Consider the following 26489-nt stretch of genomic DNA (forward strand, 5'->3'; position numbering starts at 1 on the left):
TAATCTGCACCTATAAGGACGCTTATTCCAGGTTCAGGCGAGACTTGAACTGCGTTGACGTCAGCCAAACGTAAGTTCTTGCTTTTCATCTTTGCAAGTACATTTGTCTCTGTTAATGCTGGCAAGTCATTGCATATTTCGGGAACTTCTATAGCCTCTACTTCAAGTGAGTTTGAGTTGTACTGGCTATGCAGCGTAACTCGTACTCTCCGATAATATTTCCGCGGTGCTGAAACGTTTCCAAATCCCGAGATGGTGAGCTGCTCTTCGGCTAACACAGTGGCTTTCAGCTTCCTAGACAATTCTTCCGTGATGAAGCTGCGTTGACTACCCCCATCAATCAACATTCTTACAAAGCATTTGCTTCCAGTGCCCAGAGCCCAAACTTGGGCGGTCTGCAGAAGAACTGCGCACTTTGGCGAATCTGTTGACGAGCCGGAAACAGTTGTCTGCGTTTCCGTATTCTTCTGCTTCCATTTTGGATCACACATTGTGGTGATATGTCGCCCCTTGTATTTCGCACAGCTTAGTCTCTTCCAGTTTCGGCATTCTTTAGCTTTGTGAAATTGTCTAGTGCAGCGGAAACAACATCCTAATTTGCATAGTTTCTCTTTTTTCTCATTTATTGTTAGTTCCGTTGAGCAAACATCCACCGAGTGATCTTTGTCTCCGCATAATATACAACTCTCTGGAGTCAGTTTCACGGTTAGCATAGATGCAGAATCATGGAAATGCTCATTAGATTGCCGTTTTGCGGTTGAGGCTTGTTCTGTCTTGTCAGAAGCCATCATTATAGTCTGTTCCCGGCTTCTTACTTCAAGGCTCAAGAAGTCTAGAAGGACAGACATTTCATTTAGCCTGTCACCAGCAACTGCTGTACTTGTCGAAGACAAGATGCGCTGAGTATAACGGAGTACCATTTCTTGCGGAAGATTTTGTATTATAGCAGTAGTCAGAAGCACTCCATATTCTTTTTCTTCGACGCCAAGGTTGTGCAGGGATCTCACGCGCGTCTGCACTTCTTCATGCAATCTTTGAAGCCCTTCGAAATCTTCGCAAGAACGAACTTCACGTAGGTTTAGAAGACGACGCATGTGGTCGTTAACAATCAGTGACTTCTGACCGAATATTTCTTTGAAAAGTTCTATAGCTGTGCCATAGCTTTCGTTAGTTGTCCACAGGCCGCTGATGACACCTTCCACTTTACCTACCAAGTAGCTCCGAAGATATTTCAATTTGTCTACGTCTGTGATATATCGGTTTTGGTGAACAGTAGACTCAAATTGATCCCAAAATTCTGGCCATTTAATGGGGTCACCATGAAACTTCGGCACATCGAGCTTCGGCAGCTTAACGTGTGCGCGTGCTTGATGAAAGTCATCGTGAGATGCGTGCGTAGTCGTTGTTTGCTATCGGATAAAATGCGTTCAGCGCGGGATTTCGCGAGGACGATAGATTCTTGATACTGTCCGACGCTTTGAAGCTCATCCTCAAGGTTATCATCGGTAACATGCTCTTCTACTTGGTTATCAAGGTCCGTAAGCATAGTTTCCTGTATCTTCAATAGGTTAAGATGGTCGGTCATCTCACCATATGGCGTTGGTTCCGTCTGCATAAGAGTTGTCATCTCGTTGATGATCCTGGTGACCGCCGCTCGAACGGTAGCACGCTTCCATCGTAGTCTTTCCATGTCGTCATGTCGGGAATGGTAGGCCTCGTGATGACGTGGATCGTTCTTCGATTCTGTCGCAGCGTCGTCGCGTTGATCGCGTCGGTCGGTCGTCCTCTTCAGGTAGCTCGCTTCATCGTCAGGGGTCTTCAACTGTAGATCTGATATCCTGGTCACGCAGGAAGCGGAGTCGAAGTAGAGAACGTCTTCTTTATTCGACGCTTGCTAAAAACAACTAAAAAAAAATGCAGGCGCGCGCTCGGCTCCACGCTCGTTTCTCACTTCGTCTTCTTCACTTCTTTTTCGGAGCGTAATATTTAACACATATTCGAGAAGTTGATCAACTTCTCGAATATTTTGATTGGACGAAAAGTGTCAATGAGAAAATTGAAGAGCGACGTCAAAGAGCTTTCCTGAAAGAGCTTTCTGTCGCTCAATACGTGTTACATTAAAGTGTTTTTCAGAGCGTAAAAGAAGCCCGCGAAAGTACCTCCAACGGCCAGTCGCGCGGCAATTTTGCGCGCATTTTCCGTTCAGAAAAAAAGCTTTTATGTAGCACGCATTGAGCAACAGAAAGCTATATCGGGAGTTTTTCATGTCGCTCTACAATTTCCTCATTAACACTTTTAATCTAATTACAATATTTGAGAAATTGATCAAATAATTAAGACTAATTATGTAATTAGCCGGAATGAAAAAAATAACTTCAGTATCTTCAAGCGATAGCAAACAACATTACCATGGTTCTGTACAGCTACGTGGCATTCGCGTATCTTTAAGCTCTGGCTAAAGTTAGCTGGGACACCCTGTATAAGTGCTTGCGCTGTAAACTACTCCCCCCCCCTTCCCTTCCTCCTAAATAACGTTATACACAGGGTCTACAGTTAGCACATTTAGTTCAGTGGTTGATGATGTCGGTAGGGAGTCACCCTGCAAGTGAACGAGGGCGCTACGTGATTGCAAGGCAGCCGTTTGAAGCCAACAAACAGCTTCACGCCTGGCAAATAGCGAGCAGCTGGTGCCCGGAATCAGAAGTATTCACTGTCGCTCCTTAGAAAAGCGTGACATTTTTTTTTTCAATTGCTGTCAACTCGTCGCGGCACTGTGGGAAACCAATTTGCCGACAAAACTTCCCTATCCGCCTGTGACGGCGCACAGCGTGTCTTTATCCGATTGTCTATAGAGCGCAGTCTGCAAGAACGCTTTCTTTGCCTAGCTTGTACTCGTCGACACGCTTCCTTCCTCGATAAACTTCAGAGAACTGTAATCGTCGCTTGCACACCTATGGTTCAACGCTGCAACTATACAACTGCTGCCTCCTATATCTCGATGCAATGCAATATACTACTGTTTGGGCTCTTGCTTGGAGTACATAGCCCTCGGAAATATTCGCCCATTTCTCACTGGAGTACGTGACTCCCCCTTGCACAAAGATTACACACGCGACGGTACTACAGAACAACTCCAGTGCAATTCCCCCACTTTGTTGTGCAACGCCAGTATGTCCTGGCTCCTTTCAGGCCCTTGCGTGCGCGGTCTTTTTCAGCCCAGGACGTCCTGAGCGCTTGACCTCATTCTTCTCCAGCCTAGAAAGCTAGTTACACGCGCGCTATGAATTTAGTCATACCTTAAGCGCATTGGACAAGCTGTTCTTTCTTCTTTGTGAACGAATTGTCAGTACTGTCCTCTCTTTGTGTGTTCTTTTCGACCTCCTCTCACGCAAAATTTCCTATCTCCTTTTAACCATTCTGCCTTTACGTCTTCTATTTGTCTGCCTGTAGGAAGGCAACTAGCAGCCGCGCAATTTTCGCCCAACTACATCAACTTGATTTTTAATCTTCAACGTTGCCTCTCAATCACATATATACGAGCAGAAGCTGTCTAGAGGGTCCCGGATTAGACGCGTGACGCGCCAGCGGTGTACTTCCAAATCAGTCGATGCTCAGTCCTGGAAAGAGAAGCGAGTTGGATCGCATCCACCTATTATCTGGTCCTCCAGTTAACCCGAATCAGCTGTATATGCCTCGTAAGCAGTAAAATATGAAATATATGTTCACGTTTGAAGAGTGCCACACATTCCTCTTCTAGAATAGAACAACGACGTTCACGAAATAGAGGTGTATGATGTTCGATTACCAGCTTTTGTGTATGCAGAGAGCGCTTGTCTGCTTCCTTTTTTTTTTACGATACATGATGAATGGTGTTTCAACGACGCATAATATACTAGTTCATTAGCTGCATGAATTACATTTTATTTCGGGATGTGCATCAGCGAAACCCAAAGAAAGATTTCGGCCTAGATCCTCGTAGCATACAATATTTTATGGCTCGAAAGTAGTCATCGTGGTATACTACCTTTTAACTGTTGTTTGCTTGTGAGTATGCTTTCAAGTTACCGCTTTCGATCAAAGAGCGTCACGAAATGAACATCAATTGTTAAAAAATAGAAGGAAGGCCAGATCGGCGAATAATAAAAACGCCCTTCTTTGTTTTCTTGTACTTTCCAGCTCCTAATAGTTCTTTCCAGTAGGTGTTATGCAGCGTTCTTACTGTCACTGCCGAGCATTTGAGTGCAAGAAAGCAACCTACTCTTTTATTGACCACCTCCATGAGAGAGAGACGAGAGAGAAAGCCAGGAAAGAGAAGGCAGTGAGATTAACCAGGTTGCACTTGGTTTGCTACCCTACACTGGGGAAGGGCAAGGGGAAGATAATAAAGAAAGGAAAAGGAGAAGGAAAGGAAGAACACCCAACGGCGCTCAGAACACAGTCAAAGGCCTTCACAGAGCCCAGTCGTCTTCAAAAAGTGCAGCAGTGCTTTTGTGGACCTCTGCGCGGATGACGGTTGAGTCAATGGTCTCCCAAAAGAAGTCCAGCGTGAGCCTATATATATCATCGTCAATGCCTGATTCAGCGCGGCCACCTCGGGTACCTGCTCGTCGCAATGCATTAAAATATTGAAATTCGCCGCAACCTGCCAACTCGCGACTGCACTCTATTGATCCCTTTATGGCAGCTTAGAAAATACCGCCTGGTCCACCTGGATGCGACGCAACTTTATTGCGTCGCTTGTGGCTGGGCGTCGCTCTTACGAACGCCTACTGTTTCCGTATCGGCATGATGGACATGTTGCCCCGCGCAGAGTTTGTGAGTGCGAAGAAATCATGGCCTTGGGCGGCCAAATCAAGTTGCGGTCGTGCTTGTTCGAGCCCTCACGCTCGGCTACACGCTGCCGGCGCGTTGACGCGTGTCTCGCGGCGAAACACGGGCGCCGTTCTCCACACGTGCGCGGCTGTTCAAACGCATGGCGTGTCGTCCACAGACGGATTCACCAAACTTTTACCTATTGAAAGGTTTTTGTGTACGGCATTAAGCAGGTCGTGGACAACGATGCTGCATACGTGAAAGCGAATAAACTGGTTTACCAGGAACTGATCTCATTGTCAGCAACGTCAATCTCGAAGTAATCGAGGGTTTGACGAAAACTCGTCAGGCGGGGGAAGAACATGGCTGAAGAAAAACGTACGCTCGCCAACGAAAAAAAAAGAGAGAAAAAGAAAGAAAGAAAACGCTGATTAAAAGTAAGGATACAATAACGGAATGATGTAGCCAAAGGGCACATTGTGTCAAACGCCCTGACGGAGCATAAAGAAAAAAAGCAGGTCACGACATTATTTGGCAGTTGGCTTCTACTCCCGAAAAAGAGAGGTAATTAACCTCTCACCTGCTTCTTTGATCATTTTGCATACAATCTACCGCGCGCACGATAAACGAGACATGGGGCCCCTCCCTCAGAAATAAGCAAACGCATTGCGTCATTCGGCACTTATATATAACAATGGTCGCCATGCACTTCGTTCATTCTGAACAAGGCACCCGTATTGAGCCGCCGAACGTTAAAATTCTTTTATTCATTTCTTGTTGTTGTTGTTGCTGTTGGCGAGTGTTCGTTTAGCCATGAATCTCAAAGTGCGTCGTTCTTTAACGTATGTGACCGAGACAACAGTCGTTCGCCGCTTCAGCGCTGTCTGCTCAGAGTTGTCTCACAAGGAAGCGTTTTTTTTTTTAAAGGCGAAAGCCTTATGTGGCTATGTTGGCGGTGTCCTTGGCGAAACTGCGCCATGACGAAAAATGGCCGACGCGGCAAGAGTGAAAACACGTCAAAAATGCTCGGATTGACGTCACATTTCTCAGGGAGGTCTCTGAAAGCACAGTAAATTAGTGGCTTTGAAAAGGAAATTCGGTACATTTCGGTCTGGATGAGAATCAAACCGGGCGTCCGGAGTGCGAGACGAGTACGCTTCCCTGAAGCCACGTCCCATGCATGGTTCTGGCTTACAAATGTGTGCCTAGTGCTTGCCTGATTGCACACGTCACGTCGCAGTCATCTCGCTGACCTTTGCGTGCGTGACTGGGCGGCGCACGTGACGGTGCGGAGGAGGTGGCGCCACGTCATGAGTGCATAAAATGAGCGCGTTGATGACGTTACGAGGTCTACAAACGGTATAATGCTTTCACATTCCCGCACGTAAGCAGTCTTAAATGTCTGCCGAATGTTAAGTTTAGTCATTGCTGTGGAGTCGGGTGTTGCGCAGAAAAGCGGGCGCGCGCGCTCTGCGCATCGACGTCAGAGTCGGAGTGGCGGCGGTTGTCGGTGGCGAGCGATGTAGCAGCGTGCACGCTCTTGCGGATCGCGAGGACGGCCGCGCAAGTACGCCACTGCGGGAGAAGCGCGTGCCGCTGCGCCTTCGAGAGGAGGTCGCCTTAGTGCCACACGAGTACTTCCCATTGTGGTTCGGTATGTCTTGCAAGAAGTCTAGCCCCGATTGTATAACTTAATGCATTACCAATATGTCACACAAGGAGGTCTAACCACGATTGTATAACTTCATGTATTTCCAAATGTGCAGCAGGCTTTCGCCTCCTTGTGTTACAAGCGTGTAACACCTGCCGAACTTTTTTAACAGCGGAGCTGTTTAAGCTTCAGTTCCGCCGTGGAGCGTTACCAGAAAAATCAGCCCAGATGTGCGCCGCCTTGCGTTGCCTAGCAACCACCTGCGAGAGGACCGAGCCACGTAACCTCCTCGCACCCCACATGCGTAGGGCGGAGTCCTGACGTCACAGGAGAGTAAACGCTCGGAACAGCCGGCCAGGGTTGCCACATTGGGCTATTAATAGCCAAATTGGGCTACTTTTTATGCGGGTTGGCATCGAAAATTCCTAGTTGGCTAGTTGGCTATATTTGGGCCATTTTTGTCTTAAAGGCTTCCGAGTCCCGAGGACAGGTCAACACTGATAAAATTCTGGAAGGCCGCCGTAAAACCCAAAGCTCATTGCTACTACAAAGATATGTAGGCAATCTCGAAGGCTGTGTTTTTAGCAATGCTGGCGCTGGGAGGATGTCGTTAAGTCATGGCTGCCATACTTATAGCTGATATAGCCGTGTATGTCGGGGGTGTACTTATATGTGGACGTTGTGGAATAAACTTTAGTTGCCTGCGCCCGTCCTTGTCCCTTGCTGTCTTTGTGGTTCGTTTGTTCGCGCAGTTAAACAATGTTCGCTAATATCTACCAACTCGCCCAACAACAAGTTCTTCTAAGCTTTATACGTCATTCCAGCGCTTTCACCAAGCATCAACAAACATCAGGAAAGCAAAAAAACATTGCCGGAAATCCAATGTTCCCCCTGCTGCCTGAGCTCGCTTTGTGCCTACTTGTGCAACCTCTTTCGAACGCACCAGTCTAACGCGTGTTCAGCCAGGTTTCGTTGACAAAGAATGATTTGAGAAACCGCATGTCGGATGAGACACTGCAAGCTCTCCCTCAAGTTAAGTTTGGTCTGGCAGAGAGCGGGGACTGCTGCAAAGATTTTCAGCCAGATGAACAGTTTCTGCCGCGTTTCAACTCTGCAGTTCTATATGGTCCAAGTGAGCAGTAGAAGTTAATGCAATACACCCGGCTAAATGCTATGCTCGTTTGTGCGCGCATCGCTTGGGAGCAGTGCAATCACAACGCGCAAGCGTCCATGTCCCGTGGTGTTCTCCTTTTTATTTCACGGGCATCCACAGTAAGCTGAAAAACACTATACAGAAACTGTTTATTCGGACGCTTCGCAAACCGCTCTGCATTGAAATTTTTTTCCTAGGTTTGTTGCTTCAGAAGTTGTTTAATTAACCTTCACTTATTATCTAATGAAGCAAATTACAGAAAATAGCATGACACACTACATTCAAAAGTGAGCAACATGCATTTGGTCGCGTCGTCTTAGAGTGCGTCGGCATACTTTTAAGCTCTGGCTAAAGTTAGCTGAAACATCCTGGACAGTCTTCTACTGACTTCCTATTCTGATGTATAGCGCTTGAATTTGTTAGACAAATGAGTTTACTTCCTACTTAACTTCACGACAGCCATGGGCGACCCATATATATATATCGATTTTATGTGTCCGCTAGTGTCCGCACTGAAAGTAAGGTACATAGCCCCCCTCGGAAATATGGCAACACGTGCATTCGGGCCTGATTCACAGAAACTTGCGTGCACGTTTTCATATTGAATGAAGCTTACCAGTGAATGCCTGTTTAAATATTGCGCCGTTATACGCTTTTAGTAATACCACCTGAGTTATTGCCAGCGCCATAATCCAGGTGGCAATTAAAACCATAAATTTTAATTCACCTCTTCTCTTAAGGGCCAGCACGTAATTCTGTTTGTTCCCACTCAAAGGCGAATTGCAGTCACAACTTCCGCTTCATCGCACGAGAAATACGCGAGAAGGTTTCAAGTTTTCTTCAGTGTGCCTCCAAGCGGCAGCATTTGCGAACTCAGCTTCGAGCTGCATTTGAGTAAATTAAAGAAAAAAAGAGATAGCAGGAGAAAAATAACATGTTTATTGTATGAATCAAGTTTAGAAAAGGCATCCTTATTTTAATGCCTTTAGCTCGGACCGCTTCTTGGGCACCCGATCGTGAATAGCCGAAGCTGATCATCGACGTTGGAGCTGGCAATATTTGGCCGACTCTTATAGAAAAATGTTTCGGGTGTTGCGTGGCGCGAATTAAAGTTAGCTACGAACGTGGTTCAGTAAATACCGATAACGTTACGATTAAGTCGGCAAGGAAATCATTCGGTTCACAGTCACAATAAGTGGTGTCCAAATCCACGTCTGAGTGGCAGCTCTCACTAGAATTCTTTAACGCAGATCTTGAGGCCAGTGTTGTACCGGTTGCATGCGGCGTAGGTAATTTTGCAGCCGGAAATACGCGGTGAGATTTCGACACCATTTACCCCATCTATAAGGCACCTGCACATGTTTTTGGCTACTTCTCGCTCACGAAAAATTTGAATCTGGCTGTTTTTGGGCTGCATTTCGAGATAATTTGGCTATTTTGGGCGGGGGGGGGGGGGGGGGGGGGACCATCTGAAAACCCTGCAGCCGGCGCGGCCACACACTCTCGCCTCCTCTGCTCCGTGCGTACGTTCTGCTGCCGCGGGAAGACCGAAGAAAGTCCGGAGGCCCGAAGAAGAAGCGGCTTACCAGGAAGAGCGTCGTAATGCCAAGCGAGAAGCAATGCGTCGCCGCCGAGCTGATCCGGAACACCGCGCCGAAGCTGCGGCTGAGAAGAAGGGACGCCGAGTCGAGGTTCCCGAGTTTCAGTCCAGGAAACGCGAGAGTCGGCGCCTGAACGCTCGACGTCGCCGAGAAAGCGCTTCCGGCTCTGCGACTGCTCGAAAACTTCCAGCGTCAAGCCCGCCAAGACATCAGCTTAGCAAAACCTAGCATAACCTCGCAAAACCTAGAAACAACTTGGCCAAGCCTACCATAACCTCGCAAAACCAAAAAAAAAAATGGCTTAGCCAAGCCTACCAACAACTTAGGAAAACTTAGCATAACCTCGCAAAAACCTATAAACAACTTAGGCAAGCCACGTAAAAGTTAGGCGATCACAAGCTCCGCTGTGAACGCCAGCCTTGCACCACTATAGCTGCGCACGTTTTTTTCCTTCGTGTTTAGCCGAAGAAGCTGCGCAGTTTCTAATTTATTGCGTGCTCTAAATGCAGGGCATATGCATATATGTTTGCACTGTACCTGGTTAACCACTCTGCCCTTTGCGCTCTCTTTCTCTCTCTCTGTACCTAGACTTGGCGCCCAGCATTCGGGCGTTTTATGCGCCATGTGCAGCTGCCATTCTATCTTGTGTCGGCATGCAGAATTATGACCGTATTCATATAGAATGATTATGACGCCCATGTAACGGCACCTGCACCGCTTACGACACTTCTTTTATAGCTAACTTGGTCCGGGACGGACTTATGGGCCGATCTAAAGAAAAGCAGGAAAACATAATTTGTTGTTTCGCTTCATGCATAAGTTACGTCACCACCAACATGCTGTTTTTTTTTCTTTCATGACTAACACTTATCCATCCTTCCAAGTGCTGACAATTTTGGTATCGGGTACGCACACACGCACACGCATAAACACACACGCACGCACGCAAACTCAAGCACAGCCTTTCAATTCTCGCCTGGGTTTGGTGGACTTACCAAAGTGGCCAGATGTCTATCGACACGTGCGTGCGTAAAGTCGGCATAAACACCCACGGCAATTTTAATGCTACCCGCCGTAGTTCTCTAGTGTTGTTCTCTAGTTAGTTCTCTAATGGTGTTGGGCTGCTAAGCACGAGGTCGCGGGGTCGAATCCCGGCCACGGCGGCCGCATTTCGATGGGGGCGAAATGCGAAAACACCCGTGCTACTTAGGTTTAGGTGCACGTTAAACAACCCCAGGGGGTCCAAATTTCCGGGTCCCCCACTACGGCGTGTTTCATGATCAGATCGTGGTTTTGGCACGGAAAAACCCCACAATTAATTATTAACTTTAATTCGCGAATGTATTGCTTGCACTTTTGTTTCTTTGCGGCGGGGCAACTAACGACTGCAATGGTTCTACCTGTCGCACAACGTACGGAAATGTTACCACGGCAAAGGATGCATCTCTAGTTGAACGTGTGCACTGGCTGTGTTCCTCGTGCACCTTGCCTGGGAAAGAATGAGATCGCGCGAGTCTTCGGTCCTTACTGTCGACTGTTGCAGTAGTTCGCGACGCAACAGTATTATATGAGCCTACTCTCCACGTTGGCAAAAGACCGGCAGCCATCTTGAGAGCCACAAGACAAAAAATAACAGCGAGAGGCACGTTTACTGCACGTGCAAGCGAGAGTCGATGCAAGGACGACCACCGTTGTAACTTTTCGCCGCTAGGGTAGCGGGCGTCGCTGCCGTCGCGCCGCAAAGCTGGAGGTCGAAATGGTACCGCTAGTCCGTTATATCAGGTTTCAGAGACGTGAATAGCCTCCTTTTTTCACGTTCGCATGTTTTGAACAGGTCGCACTAATAGGTGAAGTAATTAATTATATGTTGCGCACTCGTGGAACTCAGGCTCCATAGTGTAATTACTGGGTGGACAGCTATTGAATAAAAGAAACAAAAACAGGACAAGAAAATTATGTCCGTTTTCCTTTAAGGTCGGGCATGCTGCTCCTCTATGTTGCACTGAGTGTAACTAAGTGGACAACACGGAGCACTTAATATTGACACGTGAAATAGTTTATATTTTTCGGGTGAGCGTTTTTCACCGTCTAACAAATGTTATCGCTCAGCGCGGGACGCACCTGCATGTATCGGAAGTTTCGGGAATGTTATCGATGGTTCTATCAGCTGTCTGTTGTCACCGAACCTTGAGTAATCTGATCTGCCGGTCAAGCACGTCGGCTTTTATACACGAGCCATCGAATGGTCCAGAGTAATCGCTGGTGCCCGCGTGTCTTCCAGAAAGATCTACACCCTTCGCGTCGAGCATACATGCGATCAGATTACACAAGGTCCGGTGACAACAGACAGCGGATAGAACAATCGATAACATTCCAGAAACTTCCGATATGCGGGCGCGTCCAGCGCTGAGCGATAACATTTGTTAGACGGGGAAAAGCGCTCACCCGAAAAAGACAAACAAATCCATGTGTCAATATTGTACTGCAAGCGCTTCTGTGTTGAAGTCTTTCTGATTGACGTAGGAGTTCTGCGGAAACCCGCAAGGTGGATAGAAGTAATAAATAAAGGAAAAATCAGACATCCACCCGTTCGTAGCAATTGCTACAAAGGAAACCCATACGGGTTCCTCTAAAGAAAAGCCTCATAGTTGAAGAAAAATTCGCCCTGGTCCGGGACTCGAACCCGGGACCACCGCCTTTCCGGGGCAGCCGCTCTACCATCTGAGCTAACCAGGCGGCTAGCACGTGCAGTCTTTCTCACGAGAAGAAGAGGGCTTCCTCGTGCGTGCGCAGAACAAGTTTCCCGAATGGACCGAGAATAAAGCGCAAGGAGATCTCGCGTTTTGTGTTAACATTTTTGCGAGGGACTCAATTGATGGACACATGACGAAATATCTTCGTAACTAAGGAAGAAAAGCTTTACAGGTTAACCCCGCCTGAAGCAACACCCCTACCACCACAACCACTGAAGGTGCGTTGTACTCCTGGTAAAGGCGGCATCAGCCGAAAGTTTTCAAAAAATGATAGGGAGCTTTAGAAATAGCGCCCCAAATCGGCTTTGCGCACCCAAACACCGAAACTCGTTAGTACGCCTTTTGCATTCTTTTGTACTCTCTTTACGCTCTTTTGTACGCCTGGGTGATAGCGTTCCCTAACTTTGGGTTTCCTATTTCTAGAACTCACCTAATGAAGCTTGTTCTGCTCCAATCCAGCCCAAGCCATTTTGCCATTCCCTGGATTCCCGAGCTTTCCCGAATGACTGGAAGGGTGAGAAGGTCGTCTCGTACCACAAATCTGGTCACCTTATCTATCATAGCAATTACAGACCAATATCCATAGCAAATATTATGCAAATTCCTTGAGCACACCCTCTGCACCTTTTAAGTTGTCTTGAAAATAATCCTTTCCTCGGGCTCACCATAGCTTAAAAAAAGACTACTCATGTAAAGCAGCTCTTATTTTTTACCAATGATGATCGTTCACCACTTATTGATTGCATGTTTAGGGATTTTGTATTTGATTCTGCTTGCCATAAATTGCAACCTCTTAAGATCAGTGTGGTTAGTATACCTAGACAGATTAAAGAGAAAATAAAGCATGCGAGGACAATTACGAGCTCGAGTTAAATCCCGGCCACAGTGGCCGCATTTCAATGGGGGTGAAATGTAGAAACGCGTGCGTACGTTCAAGAACCTCAAGTGGCCAAAATGAATTCGGCCCCCCACTACCGGGCACTTCATAATCGAATCGTAGTTTTGGCCCGTAAAACCTCAGAATTGAATTTGATTGATCATTGGGTTTTAAATGGCGCAAGGCCAGTTCTGGCCAAAGAGCGCCACCTAATTTACCTAACCCTCTGTACAAACAAGAGTATAATCAGACACAAGTGAGTTATGAACTCTAGTAATCTTATACTGCTCTATGAAATCCATTAATAAGTGTACGATGTCTCACAACGCCCATCTATCCATCCAACACAAAGCTCTTTCGATCAGTTGACCCAGAAATCGGTTTTATCGCTGTAATGACGTCAACTCCATGAATTGAAGAATGTAGTCACATGGCGTTCTGAGAAATAGTTCACGATAGCAGGTGTGCGTGATGGAATATCACGCAACCCCCCCCCCCACCCTTTTCGGGTTTGTTTTATACTGTATTATATGTGTAGCCTTCACTACCATACAGCCGATGGATGACTTCAATTAGACTTCAATCCCTCCCCCTCTCGGCCCTGTCAATTCTTGAAGACTGCTCCTTAATATCATCCTTTAAAAATTTTGATGGCAAACATGTGAAGTAGTCTAGCTAAAAAGCAAACTGTGTAACCCATTTTGGAAGACAACGACCCTGACGTAACCATTGTCACAGAATCGTGGTTTGCTTCTGACGTGGAAAATAATGAGCTACTAAACAATAACGTATCTTACTCGATTCATAAGCTTAACAGGGTAGGGCGTCGGGGAGGAGGGGCTTTAGTGCTTGTTAAATCCAGTCTGTCTTCTATGCCTCTGAATATAAAGTGTAATAATGAGATTATATGTATTAGTGTATCACTTGTTTCAAGCACTAACATAGTGTCGGCTTGTTATCGTGCACCAGATTGCAGCATTTCATTCGCTGGTGAACTGTACTCAGTCCTACTTGACCTAAATTCCAGTTTCCCACGAGCTAACTATATTGCTTGCTCAGATTCAAGTTTCCCTGATATTAGATGGAACAACTTAATTGCGCACTCCAGCCTCTCAAGATACTTCCTTGACTTGAGGCTGATGTTTTATTTTGTCTAGTCAGCATAAATGGCAACTCGCGGCCAAAATACATTCGATCTTGTGCTTGTGACTAATCCCGAACTGATTAAGTCACTGAAATGTATTGATGGTCTAAGCAACCACAAAATGCTATTATTTCACCTATCCGTCCCTATTCCTGCCCGTCAACTATCAACCAAGTACATTCGGGATTATAAAAAGGCAAATTTTACAAAAATTAATAGAGAACTACAGAAATTCCTATTACATTTTAGTAGGTTCTTTGCCATAGGAACAGTTGACTAGAAATGGCTTCTATTTAAGCACAAGAGTAATTGCTTACTAGAATCCTACGTTCCGCTTCTTCGCATTCGTGGTGATGCGAACAAGCCTTGGTTCTGAAATTTTCTAAGATAACTATCAAGGAAGAAAAAGCGATTATTTCGAAAAGAAAACCTAGCGAACAGCCCTCTGAAATGTAAAGAAGTACTTCACATGTCTCTGACAGTATTGTAGCACACTACGAAATTAAAAAAAAAAGTTTTATCACCAAGATATGCAAGTTATTCTGCAAAGTAATAAAGGAAAAAAAATCTGGAACCTACTATTTTCGAAGTCCCATCCGTCCCACAACATATGCTTGCTTAAAGAAGACGGGTCACAAGTCCCTGTCGATCAGCGCCTCGAGGTCATGAATAATTTATTTTCTTCTGTTTTCACGCCTGAACGCTCTAGCAATATTCCTGTTTGGCCGGACTGTAATTGCTACCAAGCGCTCCTCATTATCATTTCAGTGGAAGGAATTTCGAAGTTGATAGACAACCTTAACATTTCTAGGGCCCCGGGACCGGATAATATACTAGCCAAATTTATTAAAGCTACAAAAGTAATTTCTAGCGAAATACTACAGTTAATCTTCACGCAGTTTCTCGCTAGCAGCACCATTCGTAACGATTGGAGCCTAAGCAGAGTCTTCCCTGTTTTTAAATCGGGAAATCTGGTCTGACGCTTCAAATTTACCGGCCCATATCTCTAACCTGTATTGCTTGTAAATTAATGGCGTACATTATCTATTCGCATCTGGCCAGTCCCCTTGATCGCCGCTCTTTCTTTTTCCCAAAACAGCACAGCTTTCACGCAGGCCTGTCTTGCGAAACCCAGCTATTCGAGTTCACAACCGACTTGCACTTGAATATAGATTCCCTTCTGCAGATCGATGTCATATATCTAGACTTCTCGAGAGCCTTCGATGGGGTTGCGCATCGTCACTTAATGAGTAAACTTAGTAAACTTGCATTGCATCTACCTCGACCCCTTAGTTTTATCTTGGATTCAGAGCTCTCTCTTCAATCGCAGGCAATTCACAGCAGTGGGTAGTCATGTGTCTAGTGCGACTAACGTTATATCCGGTGTCCCGCGAGGGTCAGTTCTTGTAGTCATGTGTCTAGTGCGACTAACGTTATATCTGGTGTCCCGCGAGGGTCAGTTCTTGGCCCCCTCCTTTTTATCATCTTCATTACCGATCTTCCAGTCAGCCTTTCTTCTCGTGTCCGCCTTTTCGCAAATATTTACTGCAAAATGACCTTAATGCAATAACTACGTGGTGCTCTCGCTGGCAGATGGAACTAAACACGTCGAAATGCAACTTCTCGCGGACATCTCGGAAGTGCTCTAACCTCAGCTATAAGTATTACCTTAATTCTTTAGCAACTGAACAAGTAGACTCGTATCGGTATCTCGGTGTCAAAATAACAAGCTCACTTAACTGGAGTGATGACGTGTTAAAAATAGCCACTGACTCAGCAAAAACACTTGGCTTTTTGAGCAGACCCCTTGCGCTATGTCCACCGTATGTCCGCAAACTTGCTTACGAAATCTTCGTGCGCACAGAGTTCGAGCACGCGTCTACCATCTGGTCCCCCAATCATACTTATCTAATTAATGCTCTGGTACCCATACAATATCGTGCAGGCTATGTCTTTTCCACAGGCTATATTACAGTTTCCCTCATTTACGATGAACACTTCTATTGCCCCCTGCTCGGTCTCCGCACCGTCTTTTTAACAATCTCGGTATTCAATGCTTGCATGGATCCACTAAGGCTTTCAATCATTCCTACCCTCTACGATTGAATCATGGAATCGCTTGCCTGATCTCATTGTCAATGGACTAAATAAAAAAAAGTTCGAGAGATGTCAACGAAACAGATGCACTAACCACTCTATCCTTCTTACCATTCATTTACTTGTTGCTAATTGTATGATTTACTGCGTCATAGCTTTTATATTGATGTATCCTTCTTGCAACAACTCAATATGTATGATGCATGTCAACATTTATCGAATGTTGTCAACCCATTAAGTTTATCCAACATGCCAGCGCTTATTATGTGTAATGATTTTCATTTTATTTATTGTTAATTGGATGATTTACTGGATAAAAGCTTTATTATTAATGTTTAATTTCTGTGAAAACTGAGATATGACTGATGTACGCCAACACTTTTCGAACGAAATACCCGCAAGGGCCTTTTAAAGTGCATAATAAACGATGATGATGATGATGATGATGATGATGATGATGAAAATAAGTTTTTTGATTGGGTTTCCAGTTGGGCTCGTTGATTGTCCATCGCACAGGGGATGAGTGCAGAAACCGACGAAGACGAGGCGCGTCACGAAACGCTGTATGTGCCTTCTGTGTACCACTCTTCGTCTTCGTCGGTTTTCCGCGCTGTTCCTCTATATTATTGATTGGGTCGTGAATACGTAATGCACTTCTTACCGGTAATGACAAGTACGTTGCTCGAGAGAAACACGGTTCGTTTGTATACGGGCCGGGACTCAAGTAAAGGTGAATGGAGCGTCATTCGTCCTTCCGCATCATTGCAGGAGTCAGCGACGCCTTGTGCAACGGACGTAAAAGCACAGCTGGAAAGTTCGTGTCGGTTGCAGCCACATACGTGAGTACACGATCCTTTACGCCATGAATACATTGATATCCCACAAGCTTAGTGCTCTCCGTTGCGGATTGCAAGATGGGTGCGGGGGTATGTCGTTAGTGAGTAGTGAGCGAAATACTATACTGTGTCAAGTATAACTTCGCCGAAACACTTTCCCGGCAATATTACATGTTACCCCTATATATATATATATATATATATATATATATATATATATATATATATATATATATATATATATATATATATATATATATATATATATATATTGAAACAAGGATCCGCCAACGCCATAGCCGGGCGCCCTGTCCCTTAGGTCACAGAACCATACCTGCAATGAAGGAATAACAACCTTACCACACTCCTGCCCTTGATAGTGCCATTCCGCTAACTAGCGCTTTGAGACGATTCACCCGTGTGTCACGTCACCTAGGAACGATTTGCTAATAAAAGGGAGAGCGCGCCAGTTCATCCCCCTCCCCCAATCTCTAGGCACAGCTATAGCACTTTGAGACGCTATGTGAAAATTCCCGGCGTTCGGAATCGGCACAGTTTATCTCCCGGTTGTAACGGTACAGCTTGTAACGTTTGTTCGTCGGAGCACAGACATTGACAGTCACTTGAGTATCCTTACGTGATTTGAATGCGAAAGCATCATGACTTCTCTAATTGGTTATGTCCCTGATACGTGGCGTCATACATTGTCACGTGCCCTTCACAACTCTACCTTAATCCACCTTGCTCTAATCTGTACCAACCTTAATCGACACCCTTAATCTACTTTAATTCGCCTTCATTCACTTCGTCTTAATTCACTTTACTCCACCTTAAGTCACCTTACTCTAACTTGTTCTAACTTTAATTCACTTTAGTGTAATTTTTTTTAATTCATGTATCCTAAAGGTCTTTTTACAGCCATTACATAGGGGGTTACATAACATTACATAACATGTCACAGTGAATAAATAATGAAAATATAGAAGCAAAACGAGCGCCATTTGCTGAGAACATGATACAACATAGCGACATATACACTGCAAACACTGAGAACATACTGGAAAAAGTAAAACTACAATGGCAGTGACAAGAACAGATAATAATACAATTCTAACAGTCGGCACTCAATAAGCACTTCAGTTTGCTAACAAAAGCGTCGTGGTTGTTTACAGAAACGATTTCCGAAGATAGCTTATTCTAATGGTAAATGGCAAGGGACAATGGCGAATGACGCATTACTTTGGTACGAGTGATCTTTGGTTGTACTTTAAAGCTGTGGTCTAATCGGGGAAAGATGCGATGGTCCGGCTTGATATGAGATTCTCCGAATGGCGAAGGATTGTATTATAAAGTCGGTGAAAGTGAGATAACAGGCTAACCAAGCCTTCGCATTTCCAGTGAACGTAAGTGCAGACGCGATTTGATATCAGTAATGCTGGAGTAGCGAGAGCACTTGCTTGTGATAAACCTAGCGGCCTTATTCTGTAGGCATTCGAGTTTCCGGGCAACGTGCTTGACGCGGGTTCCATATGATGGCGGCGTATTCTAGTTGCGATCTCACTAAAGTTATGTATGCTAATAGTTTGGTTTCCTGATTTGCGCAAGTGGCGCCTAAAAAAACACAGGGTCTTCGACGCTTTGGTGGTGATATAGTCACTGTGTTTATGCCATGTCAGGTCTGAAGAAATATGAATGCCTAAGTATTTCACTGCAGGAACTTTCTCAATGGCCACTTATTGATAGAATAGAAGGAGAACACAGTGAGTTTAGCCGTGATAAATGTGACCAATTTTGTTTTGGAAACATTAATCTCCATCTGTCACCGCATAGCGATTTCGTCAAGATCGGATTGTGAGGCATTAGTATCAAAAGGATCAGTGATCTTTCTGTAAATAACACAGTCGTACGCAAATAGTCTAATAGTAGAAGTAAGGTTGCTGCTTATGTCATTAATTTAAATAAGGAAGCACAGAACCTAGCGGCACACCAGACTTTACACGGGTTTGTGCAGAACAAGATCCATTGGCAGAAACAAACTGGTGTCGGCTAGTTAAAATATAAACGATCCGGTTTAGGACATTAACTTTAATTCACGTTAATTACCCACATTTACTGCTAAATAGCGTTGCTATATCATTCACTATATTCTGTACTACTGTTGACGTCATAAAAGACGCATGCAATTTACTATCCTCTGTATTACTACTGACGCCATACAAGACACTGATGACGTCACTAATGATGATGACTTTTGGTGCCATCGCTTGATCACGCCGGATTTTCTGCTTCATGGAACATATAGGGATTTCGCATTAATACATCACTCATGATATCGTGTTTGTCACCGCCAATGTCGTCGTTACCATGCCATTGTCTTCACGCGGTCGTCGTCGATGTCATACCATCACCGTCGTTGTCATGCAATCGTTGTCCTCCTTGCGTCGCCTTGCCGTTTCATTTCATTGACTTAAGAACCCTACTACGGAGTGTGTTGCGCCATTTGGTAACACCTAATAATAATAATAATAATAATAATAATAATAATAATAATAATAATAATAATAATAATAATAATAATAATAATAATAATAATAATGCTTATTCGCATCATTGTAGAAGGTACACGACGCTATAGAGCCAAGCAGAAAAAGCTGTCAGTTCCACAGGTTGACAAGGCCAGCGGGTCCCGCATACACAACCCCGAAGAAGGCTAGATAGCCAGGTACCTGCAAAATAATTCGCATAAGATTGATTCTCACAGTGCGTGGGATCTGCATTTTCTTCTTTTCTTCCGAAGCACCAAACAGCGACAAAAAGTGCATTAGTGTCATGCACACCAATTGGTGAGTTCAAATCAAAGTGGTATACCGCGAGCACGCCGGTTCATTTGTGCAAGCCCCACCTCTTCTCTCACCCAGATATGTCCTCAGCCCTGTCACAGCTTAGAGGCCTGAAAGAGGTTGCATGACCTTTTTTGATGCTGCATTGAATTTGTGAATATATATTGCGTAAGCGGACTCTCTTAGGAGAGAAAAAAAAAGATGTTCGTGTTTACACGGGTTCAGTTCCAGCGTCCGAGAGCAACACAAGGGTCATGACAGACGCCGTAATGGAGAGGTCCACTAAGCATGGCACTCGGTCGCGTATTCGCTCACATATAAATCGTAAGAACAGGCACACCGCTAGTCACCATTTGCTTGCACAACAAGCAGCAACATCAGGCTTGACACATATTACCTTCAGCGCAGCTAATTTCATCCTTTCATGAGCGTCACGCGTTTCCAATTACCGCGTGCTGGTTCTCCATTGTCAATTCTGATAAACCGTGAAGGACAACCGTGGTCCGTCCTACTTCCGACAGCTACTCAGTCAGTTTCAAGCGCCCGTGAACAGAGGCACGTTCGCCTACGTGAAACACCGGCGAAAGGGAGCGGCAGAGCTTCTCGCGGCGCTTGGGCAAGCCCTTCCTGATAACGCGGAAGGCTGTAACCGCACCGTGTGTTATGGGGAGTCGCCCAAGGACGGGGGCGCGTTGGCATCGGCTGCCGTCGCTGCGATGCAAATTGCGAGTTGTCTCTGTCTCGCGCGCCTTTGGACAATGCCTGAGCGAGTGGTGTACGCGAATCCTGTGCGCCGAACGCAATCAGCCGCGAGGGCGCACGCGTGAAGGAAATTGCGAGGAAATGAAAATGACGGGGGAAGAGTCATTGATTGCTGTACTTGCGTAAGTGGCGACCGAATTCTCAGTACACGCGACAGGAGTCGAGCGACGCCTATAGAAAACCGAGCCGTGGCTTCGCCAGCAGTTGATCGGCGTCGTCTGATGCGTTCCGCTACTCAGCACACGGTCGCTGATGCAGTGCCTGCTCTTGATGGCCGCCATTTCGGTGAGCGCTGAATGCAGGTGCGTCGAAGTAGTGCGAAGGTCTTGGCGCATACTTAAAAAAAAAACGCAGATGGGGAATAGAGCAACTGCATAACGGTGCAATTCGTAAGGCCACGATGTGTGTAATATAATCTGTGGAGGTGAATAGGTTAAAATTGCACAAATTGAACTGTAACTGGAATTTATGTAATGCGTTTTATTGTGTAATTTCTGTATCCCATATAGCTCACCTAATTTCTTCTGCACCACCTCCCGCCCATATAAATACCCTTTCGAGGGCCTTTCGGAGTGTTATGAGAAAAAAAAATAACGCCATTCACTGACATTTGTGTGTGTGTGTGTGTGTGTGTGTGTGTGTGTGCGTGTGCGTGTGCGTGTGCGTGTGCGTGTGTGTGTGTGTGTGTGTGTGTGTGTGTGTGTGTGTGTGTGCGCGCGCGTGCGCGTGCGCGTGTGCGTGTGTGTGTGTGTGTGTGTGTGTGTGTGTGTGTGTGTGTGTGTGTGTGTGTGTGTGTGTGTGTGTGTGTGTGTGTGTGCACGCAACACGATCAAGTCACACGATCACACCAGGAAACATTCCATGCTGGGTCCTCGCAACAGAGCTTTACAAATGAGCCATACATGAATGGCTGAAATGATTAGGAGCGACATATGTCATAGATCGTGCACATGGTAAAATTATGAGTGAAGGCGCACCATCTTCCGTCGTTTACTTGTGTTCATAAGTCAATGGGAGACTTTCTGAGCATACTATCTCAACTGAATGAATGAATGAATGAATGAATGAATGAATGAATGAATGAATGAATGTCCCGTGGGGCCAGTCAGTGGCCAAATTCAAAAGCCGCACACTCCAACACGCACCATTAATCTCCAGGGAAGCTTCTCCAATAAAGGTGAAACCTGCCGAATAAGAACAGCAAAGCCATTTTCGGAAAGTGCCGCGTTAGCAGCGTTAGTATCGGTCTTACGTATATCCTAATCAACTAAACCTGATGAGGTGATTTTATATGTAATGCGTTATTCAATGAAGCTTGAAGGACAACTGTATTGCACTAAACTTTCCAACGTCCATGTCATTCCGCAAGCGCCGCTTCTCGTCGGACCAACGCATGTAAGCGAAATCAGGCTTGGCGAGTTCCTAGTACACTGAAACTGAAATCACGCCCATAAAAGGCGTTCGTACAGGCTGTTTTCAAACCTATTTCAGCAGAGCTACCTAGTAGAGCGACCACCCCAGAAAACCAGTGGTCCCAGTTTCAATCCCCGGATTAAGGCAAATTTTTCAACTGCGAAGCAGTTAATAAAAAATGTGACAACCATTCCACTCTGTGAACATGGAATGGCAGCGAAAGCTGACGACAGTCAAAGCTCTCAAACGAAAAGCAAAGTGCTTTCGCTGCCATTCCATTTTCACAGAGTGGAATGGTTGTGATTTGTTCGTTCAGCATCGCGGGAACGTTCTTCGTCGGTGGTCGTTTCGCGCCGGCGCCGTTGCTGTTCCCTCCGGCGCTCCTCGTACGCATGTTGTTCTTCGGGCGTATGTGTCCACGCCATCGATAATGCAGCTGTTTTTAGCGCCGGTACCGCTCCTGCTTATATACTGCAATAACATTGACGTCACGCTATTTTTCACGGCAAGTGTTCTAATCTGTTCCGCATTGTGACATCTGCGCCGCCGCACTGCACCCGTACGTGATCACATACAAAGCAAACAATGAAACCCATTGTGTATGGGTTTTTTAGAAATCGTGATGTCCGTTTCGGTTGCCGGACGCCGAAAAAACTACGGTAGGTTAGAGGTTATTCTTATGCAGCTTTCGCTGTAAAATATGCGTATATATTTTAATATTATTATGTTTTTTTTGCGGTACTCTCAGTAGGATGACACTTTCTCCCTTTAAAAATACTGTTCTGTTAAGTTCAACCTTTCGGGTCCAGTTTTTTTCACTGAAGTGAGTCATTTATATTTCGTGCGTCTGAGTGAGAAAAGATAGGCACCAAAAAAAAAATGCAATCACAGTGCAATTTCTGGCAACGTATCAAATGATTTTCTCATAAATTGTTAACAAATCAAAGCGATCAAAGCATTGGGGGTCTTCAAACTTCTCAATTCGGAATCACAGAAGTGTGAAGCAGGACCACAGACTATTTAAGACTATTTTTGTGTCACCCAAGGCAAGTTATATATGCTTTAGGTCGCATGCTTTAAGTACACCGCAAGGAGGCTTAATCTCAGCTTGATGCGGTGCATGGACTTTTGCGAAATATCAGTGGGAACTACATTTATTTGCGGTAACAAATTGATAAGCCATGTATAATTACAGTTGCTGACGCTCAGATTTCTACGATTAGCTTTAATTTGCTGTTTAATTTTCTCCATGTGGGATATTTGTTGCGGATGGTTTCATTCCTATACAGGAACAATTAGCCCAGGAAGGGTTAAAGGAGGCGAGTGCTGATCATGGCGTAACGGCAGCATGTCGTGCAGCGATAAGCTCTCGAAACACAAGTTTCTCATCGTTGCGCTCGCCTCCGCTCGCTTCGCCAGCTGCGTCGCATGCCTGATAACATGTCGGAGGTTTGAAAAGGAGAGCTCGCGTGCACCGCAACCACAGTTGAGGCGGCAGTATGGACGGCGAAAATTCTGATAAGCAGGAGGAGGCCTAGAATCGATATCGGAACGAGATGAAGCGGAAACGAATCGCCCAGGAAACAGACGAACAGCGCGCCGTAGCTATGTTGCGAGTGGAGCGCCGCAACATAGCTGGACGACCAGACTAACCTGGACTTGCAATCAAGATTAACCAAGGCTAACCATGCTATAGCTTTCGCTACGTATATCTTGGCATGGCCGAGCTAAGCGAATGCCAATTTTCTGCAATTACTCTGCAGTGGTTGCAAGGAATAGAAAACGAACATTAAGCTTTGAGTAAATTGAACATTCTGCTTTAATTCATGAAGTACACCAACAAAAAATTTAACTTCTGAGTGAAATTTATCGCTTCAGACGACCGCCTTGGTGAAAGCACTACCGTGTTTGACGGGACGTTCGAAGTGGGGCGTTTCGGTGGTAATTTCGAAACTTGTTTTTCCCTAGTTGCAGTGCTTGTGCCCAATAATCAACCTGTGCATGTAATCCGAGTGGGTGATTCAATATTGTTAATGAAGAAACGTAGCATGACTGACTGTACAAAAATTAATAATAAATTACTGTGTAATTACGGTGGCTCCCTGTAAAATGCGCAGAGACATTCTGACCCCACCTTGACTTGCTTTCTATGAAGTCTCCAGCACCTTGGCATAAAATTATGTAAATTTCACACATTTGTCGACAGTCGAACGTAATTCGCGACTGAAGCTTAGATATAGACACGCTGACCGAGTTCGAGATAACTAGAACCGTAAGACGCTGGCTCTAATGACGTCAGCGTGGTATGCTGAAGGCCGTTCGATATAGGTCTGTGGTCATTTTCCAGTTAAGCGAGCTTGCAAGCGCTAGTCTCACTGTGGTGTTTAGTGAGCGCGAAAAACCAAACGTCGACGGGGCTGTTTTTCTTCGTGTGGCCAGAAGCGACGACACGGCGCTGTGTCGAAATGATGACGTTTGCTGTAGCGTCCCTGGCGTTTACTGCAGGCGTCGAGACTTACGTGGAAAAACTCGCCGAAGGATTCCCACATGACGAGCGTGAGATTGGAATTGCAACAGTGACATAGCCGCAGGAGATGAGGTCTGCCGGTAGAAGGCTTGAAGCGCTGTCTTGTTCGAAAGCAAAAATGAAACGGAGCGAGAAGGAACATAATTACACGCCAGCTACGGCGTGTTGCAGTGCGTTCCGTATTTCTTTTGTGTCCGTGCCAAGAATACGATCTTCGCGGGTTTTCGCGAGCCAGCGCTGTCGAAACTACATCTTCGGAAGCACGCGGGGCTGTGAAGTTCACGACAACCGCGTTTAGCACGAATTGGGTCCTTTCTTTTCTGAAGCAACTGCGTTCAAAGCCGCGCGGTTGAAACGGTACAACAACCTAGATAATTTCGTTCTCCCCCCCCCCTCCCCTCCCTTCAGGTCACGGTCACGGCAACAGTAGCGGAGCAAAGAACTCTTATAGCCCCTCAATCATGGTCATCGTGTCCCCTCCGCCTGCTGATGTGCATCTCGCCGCGTGCCACGCAGGCTACTACACGGGCCCCGCCCTTGCGCCCAGAAGCCATTCAACGCGGGGCCAGCTCGGTGTTGCGGGAAAGGCGCGCGAGCAGCTGCCGGGGATCGCCGGCCCGCAGACTCCGTGACGCCGCCGAGAGGGGCTCGCAAACGCGTCGCGGCTTTCCCACGCGCGACGCACAGGTGCCGCACGCACGGTGGCCGGCGCACCCTCGCTTCGCCGGGCCTTTCTTTTTCTAATCAGCTTCGCAGAAAGGAAAGCGGTGGCGCCCGCCTTCCGTAACCCGTAATTGGGACCGACCTGCAGTAGGTGCGCGCTCGCGGCGAAGTGCGCTTCCGCAGAAAGCGAGAGCGCGCGCGACTCATTGCCGGCCATCGCGTGCATACGAGGAGGTGGTGCTCACACTGCGGGGGAGCCTTTCACCACTTGGGCCAAAACATTAATCCATCCTGGCCTGCCCTCCCCTAAGGTGGGAGGAGAGGAGGGGGGGGGGCACACGCGCCTTTGGAGCAGCCGACCCGGCCCGCTCCGGCACGCATACAGAAGCAGTGCATGGTAGCCGCGAAGAAACGCGCTGCAGACGGCCAGTCAGTGCTGCTCGCCCTGCCACATACGGTGCGTCGCCTCGAGGGAGCATTTCGTGCGTCAGCCTCACCTGAGCGCTCGCGCGCTGCAGCGAAGGTTATAGGTATAGTGTACCTGCCCATGTGTCGGAGGGCAAGACACCATATTGTGTGAAATTCACGCAGTTTGCAGTTCGAGTAACGACTGCGTGTGATTATATTTATCGCTCATTTGGACATGTGAAATTCGGCTATCGAGTAGTCTGTTTTTTCAGAACCCACTGCTAACAAAACGCAGCTCCAAAGGAAGAAAAAAAAAAGAATCTTAGAAAAACGAAAAAGACACGTAGTCACAAAACAGGCCAGGCGGCTACGAACTTCCGCCCGGTACGCGAGCACAAGTACTATGCGATATGCATTCACGTGCTGATTGTCTGCACCAGAACACACAAAGACACCGTGAGCGCTGTTCAAGGTTTCGGATAGCAGGAGCAAAGCCCGTCTTTCTCACTGCCTGGAACGTGGAAACGTTACGACTGCACAATAGAGTGCCGCAGTTCCGACATATGTATACGGCTTGGACCAAGTCACAAGGACCTTGTCCTACGCACCACAAAAGTAGTGCTCGTATAGACAGCACGTTTTATTTTAATTTACCTATTTATCTTTTATTGGCCGCGGATGCGTACCTGAACTATGCAGCGGCCATGGGAGGGACGGGGGGTGGAAATGAACTGCGCATTCGTGAGTTCTCCCAATTTCACCGCCGCCAGTGCTGCCGCGAATTGCATATGCGTGAGCTCTACCGTGCGCTGCGGTACCGTGGGCCCGAGCCAAGCAGAAGACATGGTGCACATGGTTACATGGTCAGTCAGACTTCTGTTCCGACTTGCTGCGTTCGGGGATAAGGTATAAGGGGTGTACGCGAACGAGTGAGCGATGCGTATAGACTCCA

The 26489-nt window shown here is 46.3% G+C and overlaps 1 protein-coding gene and 1 non-coding gene across 3 annotated transcripts in view; both read right to left on the reverse strand.

The window, feature by feature from the left end:
• raw overlaps positions 1-26489 on the reverse strand; it is a 276295-nt gene that overhangs the window by 189450 nt on the left and 60356 nt on the right. The gene's annotated exons all lie outside the window — the stretch shown is intronic.
• TRNAS-GGA (transfer RNA serine (anticodon GGA)) lies at positions 11879-11953 on the reverse strand. The gene has a single exon. It is a non-coding gene; the product is annotated as a tRNA-Ser (tRNA).

This window comes from Dermacentor albipictus, chromosome 1 (assembly GCF_038994185.2).
Source record: "Dermacentor albipictus isolate Rhodes 1998 colony chromosome 1, USDA_Dalb.pri_finalv2, whole genome shotgun sequence".
NCBI classification, from domain to species: Eukaryota; Metazoa; Arthropoda; class Arachnida; order Ixodida; family Ixodidae; genus Dermacentor; species Dermacentor albipictus.